General features: G+C 38.7%; 1 long non-coding RNA gene across 1 annotated transcript in view; it reads right to left on the bottom strand.

The window, feature by feature from the left end:
• Positions 1-4719: 4719 nt before the first annotated feature.
• Positions 4720-6214, bottom strand: part of LOC107696815 (uncharacterized) — an 11753-nt gene continuing 10258 nt past the window's right edge. The window contains exon 3 of the long non-coding RNA XR_001635129.1: positions 4720-4754. This is a non-coding gene — a long non-coding RNA (uncharacterized LOC107696815). The remainder of the gene's footprint in view (positions 4755-6214) is intronic.

The following is a 6214-nucleotide window of genomic DNA, read 5'->3' as shown; positions in this document are numbered from 1 at the left end:
CCGTTGAGAGTTTCGTGTTCCGAGTTAAGTTTTGCCTAACGCCGTGTCTCCGGGTCCGACCTCGAGTGCCGTCTAAAACTTCAACTTCAACGACAACTCCGCTTCGTCAGCCAACGCCCAACCACTGGCTTCCCAAGATAGGCTGCCGCCTGCCAATGTCAAGGGCATTGTCGTTTTTTAATTCATGCTTCAGACACCGGTCACGCTGAAGGCGTTCCCCTAGCGCCCTCTAGAGGACGCAGTGTGGAGTTCCCTTTCGAAAGGGAAGCCTTGTTTTGCCCTCCATGTGGGCATTCCTGTAATGGTGTGACGTTATGTGAAAATGAAATAGAAGGCAATTGGAATACATTGAGTAAGAGACAGAACTGCAAATTTAGGTAATTAGTAGACAATAAATGCATTTATTTACAATATTTATAAAATACATCAACATGTATATGTAGTATGTATATGTAATTATATCGATGTTGTTTTTAAATGATAAAATTTGCTAATATTTGAGGTTAATGTGGTCAACTATCGTATGCCGTAACATATTTTAGGCTAAAGTTACCTTGGTTAAAGACCTTGTTTGCTGTCGTTTAGAATTTTTTTTTTATGTTCTTAAACTTGCATGTTATTCAAGTGCAGTCATGTCTTAATGTTCATTGTGGTGTCACACGTTTCATGGCAACTGAAGGCCTAAATAATCTTAATGACAATGCTTAGTGTGTTGTCTTAGAAAATTAATTCAAAATAAGTGAATTTTAAGATTAAATTAAGTGAAAATTAATATTGTTTAATGTTTTCGATTATTGTGCACCCCTCAATTATTGATATATAAATATATTCATAGTATATTCAAATTTAAAACAACTTAAAACATTGTTTTTACACATTTAATCATATATGTTATGTATGTCGTCTTCTGCTATTTACAGCTATGAATTTATACATGTAAAATCAACTCATAGTCACCACCAAGGTTTGCTGTGCTGCATGACAATGCTCCAGTCAATCACAGAAAGTAGTATGAATGTATGGTTTCCCTACTGATGTGGAGAGGAGGAAAATTTACTTGATCCCCGCTTCCAGTCTCAAAAGTCAACTTGATGAGGAGCGAGCAGGGGTTGAGCAGTTGAGAGGGCGTAAAGGGGGTCAAACAAGCGCTCCTCAGCGTCGTTCTCGCGAGAGCACATTTTTTGCATGCCGATAATGTTCTGTGCAGAAATGCTCCCTCGTGAGGGCAGTTTTTAAGTGCACATAGTTGGTTTAACACAGACTGTGACCCTGAAACTATTAGCTTTGTTTGTCTCTTCGTGCTACAATAATCCAAATCTGTTATCTCCCTAAACCAATTAACCACACTAGCATTCTATGTTGACCCCAGCGTTTGCTCTGGATATGGGGTTCGGGAACATCCCTGATTCATTATCCTCAGATACCACCCTGCTTTTCACTAATATGTGCCAAGGGAGGTGCCAATGTGGCCGAGCCTGATAACATAGACGCCTGTGGGCACCCACTTTAACTCATGGCCAGGGTTCCGGTGCTGGAGGCACATTGTCATGGCACAGCTAGTGTGTCGAATGGGATTGAAGCAGCAGATATTGTGACATTCGTTACATCTGTATGCTTTGAAGAAGAGCCGCGGTAATGAAGGAAGCCGGAGAGAGAAACACACAGCGCTGGGCACGTGGCTTGAGTGTTTATATGCTAAATCTAGCCTATGCTAGATCTATCTTGCACTATGTTTTGCTTGAGTGTCATCCATATATGCATGACGATACAGGATATTGTCGCACATAAATGGATGTAAATGGATCAAAATGTGCTTGTCAGTGATAAAACTCACGCATACGTGATATTACGCCGTTCAGTTGTGTGTCTTGGTATATGAACATCCATGCAAACGTGTAAGTGATATCACCTCTGAAGCTTGGAACCAAGCTGCTCTTTCAGTCTCTCTTCCTTTCGTTGGTTTTGTGACTAGATGGGACAGATTTCTCATTGTCACATACAGCATAAACACAGACTGCCAAACAACACTTCATAAATCACAAACAGACTCAATATATGCAGAGACTCCATTACACATCTTACAAAACCTTTGGAAAATGATGTAATACGATATGATTAGCTAGGAAAAAAATGTTGCCCAACACAGCCTGGGAGTATATCTTTTTAAAGAGCTATTTAAAGAACTTTGCCGCCAAAAATTGTGGAAATATGATTTACTGCCGTTCTTAATTACTGTCAAGGAGGCAGCTTGAAGGATAAGATTTAGAAACCACAGTTAGCAAACGACCCACGGCTACATTTGGGTATAGTGCTAAACAACTGCCTGGGAAAATGTGGTTTTCTCTGGCACAGAACAAGTGTTGAAATGTTTGTTGTTAGTGGCATTTTTTCCCCCTTATATCTATCATACATAATTCATCATTCATGCCCAGAATACAGGATTTGTAACCGTTTAAAAGATTAATAGCTTGTTTACTTGACAAATTGTGTCTGATTTCATGGGTGGAAGAGGGGAAAAGCTTAGAAATGTTATGCAGTTTGGAGCATAAAATGAACATATTTCTGTCCAAAGTGAAACAATTAATATTGTCTTTGAATTACTAAGTATCTTGAGTATTTTCTAATGTACTGCCTAAATGTGTTCTTTCTTTCTTCACTGCTTTCTTGCTTTCTTCTTTTACTTCAATTCCTTGTTCCTTATTTTAATTGCTTAATTTCTTTAACTTTTTCTTACCTTCCTATTGTCACGAATCCAGTCTATGAACTTCCGTTCACTCACCACCAGAGGTCACGCGCTCACTACATTGACTCTCACACCACACACACTGTTACGTCACGCCGGACTACAGTTCCCATCATCCATTGCACTGATTACACACACACACAGCTGAATGCACTGATTACACACACACAGCTGAATCCAATCAGACATGCTTTATAAGCCCTGGACTTCCTCGTTGAGATTGCCGAGTATTGTTTGCGTTTATCGCTCTCTAAGTAGTAGCACTTTATGGAGCTAGTTTTCTGTCCTAGTTTTCTGAATCTAGTTTAGTCTTGTTTTACCGGTGTCTTGATTCCAGTCTGTTTATCTCGTCCTGTCTGTCTGCTGCCTGCCCTGGAATTATTAGCCTGTCTTGGATTGTCCCTTTCGTCTTGCTGTTCGGACTGTGTTTGCACCTTGCCTGGACTATTGCTCATGTTGTCGGATTACCCCTCTTGTCAAGCTCTCTGGATACTGTTAGCCGCCGATCAACCACGCCTGCTTTGGATTACTCTTGTCTTGCCCTCGATATACCTGTGTGCCATTGTCTGACCCTTGCCTGTTTTGACCATGTTTAAGAATAAAGCTTTGTAAATGGATCCGCACGCTTCCTCTGTTCCCTCCATAACACATCAATTCTTTAGTTTTTCCTTACTTTTTTTTTCTTTTGTTCATCCACTCTTATTTACTTACCATTTTCCCATCTTTCCTTCCATCTGTTGGTTCCTCCATTGTTCCTGTTTTCCTTTTCCTTCCATACCTTGATTCCAGTTTCTCTTTACTAAGGAATTTCCTTTACGTTCTTCCTTCCATTATTCCTAACTTCCTGCATTGTTTTCTTAATTTTTTTACTTTACTTAAATCTTTTCCTTTCTTACCTTTCTCTCTCTTTTTATTTCCTTCCTTATTTTCTTTCTTTCTTACCATGCTTCCTTCAGTACTTTTTTCCTTCCATCAAAACTTTAGTGTTTTTTTTTGTAATAAACTTGCTTTATTACTACCATATTTCTTCCTTCTGTTCGGACCCTCCCTCTTTACATCCATTTTTCTATTCTTCTTTCTGCCCGTCAGTTCCTCTGTCCAGTTTTTCTTTTCTTTCCTTATTGTCCTTCCTTTTTTAATTTCCTTTCTTGCATTTTCCTTCCTGTCTCTTTCTCTTCCCCATGCTTCTTTCATTATTATTATTTTATTTTTTTTACTCTTGGTTCCTCCATCTGTCCTTTTCCCCTTTTCCTTCTTCAACTGAATTTTTTCCTTATTTCTTTGTCTTCCTTACATTTCTTTCATTTTCTTTAATTCCTCTCCTTGTCCTTCATTCCTGCCTTTTTTCTTCCTTCCAAAAAGGTTCATACTGAAAAAAGAGAGAGGGGGATGAGAGAGAGGCAGATTACAGATGTCTTCCATTATTTGCCTGGCTGTGTTTTAAATCCAAATACAGATTTTCTTCTCCCTTTCTAGAATAGAATAATTAATTTATTGTCATTGCTGTAGTACAACGAGATTATATTAGAGCAACTTAGAGTATATTAGAGCATTCTGTTGCTCTATATTAATTATTGCATGTTTAATAATCATGGACGCTTGCATTTATCTCATAAATGTGTCTCACACTAATTGTTCATGACATTTCCTGTCACAGTTCTCATTTCTCTAGAGAGTAATTCCAGGGACTGTGTTCTGTGTATATGTGTTTGTGAGGGGATACTTGTCTGCGTCTATCTTTCTTTTTCCATCTCTTAAGGTGTTGGCAGGCTTGTCACGTTTAATATCTTCCAGCAGAAAAAAGTGTATTTAAGATCGCAGGGTGTGATTGAGATAAAGATCCTGTAGTGGATACAGTGTCAGAGTGCACAGGATTGGAGACCTTTGACTTGACTCTGTGTGCTCTTACATAACTGAACAGCTGATCGACTGAACAAAACATGGCATGCAGTCATGTCTCCTCAGAGGTCACAGTGGTTTAAGGGTGAGGAAGTGGACCAGTGATGTTTTCCTTGTTAGAGAAACAGAGAAAAATCTCGTTACATTTTTTTTAGAGGAACAGTTTACCACAAAACAAAAACACTGCCTTAATTTGCCTAAAACCACTAGGCATCATACAAAAAATTACATAAATCTTTCTGAATGTATTTTACACACAATGACAGTTCATAATGGCCATTGCAGTTCAGCTTCAAAATAGTCAAATATTACACCAAACAAGCTCTACAAAAGTATAGCCTATACAACTTGTGCACTATTTTTCTGAAGCTTCTAGACCTATACAATGTCTTTGTGTGAGAACTAGACTGATTTTGAGTTACAGTTCATTTATAATATTCCCCTCCAGTGAACTGTTAACTTCAGAACTGCTGCGACCCAATCATGGAGTCAGTGAATTGATTTGATTTGTGAACGAACATTGAACCAGGTTCAGTTCTCAGTTCAGCTTGCAAAAGTTTTCTTGGGCATTAGAGATACAAGACTATAATGAAAAATACTGTATATTGCAGTATTTCTATACATTGAACCTTATATTACAATGAATACTGACATGATAGTTATGATATTTCATTGTCAGATATCCCTTATAATACAGTAAAGATGAAATTAAATGGCATATTACAGAAGGACCTGTTAAAATATTAATCTTATCTTTCAACCCAAGTTCATCTGGGTTGAAAACATGACATCAATGAGTTGTCACACTGATGTTTGATACATTAGGCCTGTGCCACGTACTGTGTGTGTGTCAGTCTATCAGTATAAATACTGACATATTTTCTCTTCAGACATTGGCAACATCTACTCCTCATTACTGGTAAGAGGATGACTTCTTCAGTAGTTGGTTTATATGCCAGTCTCCAGCAGAAACATTCCCCAAGAGTCAACAGCCCCCACTGTGCCAAGTGCCAAGAGAGTGAAGGGAATTCTTTTATGTATCGTCACAGAGATTTGACGATACGAGTATCGATACAGCTGGCCCAGTATCGATATTGTGGCACGTGTGCAGCAGTGGACCGCGCTTAATTTGTTTAACATTTTACAACGTTTTAAATTGAGTAGAAAAGTGCGAAGTTTCTAAAAAAGAATGAATATAGCATATATAGGCTACAACAAGGTTTAATCTGGCCGCAGAGGAACACAACTGGGTTGCCTGATATAAAGAGACAAAATCCCCAAAATAGAGTTTTACACTTGCGCAATACGGAAATATCTACTAAATGTGTTACTTATCTTTATCAACCTGGCAACCATATGCACACGTGAAAAAATGTCGTGCACACCGCCACGCGAAATGACGTCGCGCGCACTTCAAAGCGAACTTCCGCCAAAAATATTTGCCGCGCGCACTCAAAGCGAACTTGCAGACGCATCGAGTATAAATCGGCCTTAAATCAGTCTTGAGAGTGTGTGCGTTAGATACAGTGAAGACAGCGCGTTAGTTTAGAACTCTTCTAATTTTTTTTTTTT

Source organism: Sinocyclocheilus anshuiensis, unplaced genomic scaffold, assembly GCF_001515605.1.
Source record: "Sinocyclocheilus anshuiensis isolate Anshui unplaced genomic scaffold, SAMN03320099.WGS_v1.1 scaffold710, whole genome shotgun sequence".
Taxonomy (NCBI): Eukaryota; Metazoa; Chordata; class Actinopteri; order Cypriniformes; family Cyprinidae; genus Sinocyclocheilus; species Sinocyclocheilus anshuiensis.
Note: the sequence above shows the minus strand (reverse complement) of the source record. Positions and strands in the feature narration are given on the sequence as shown.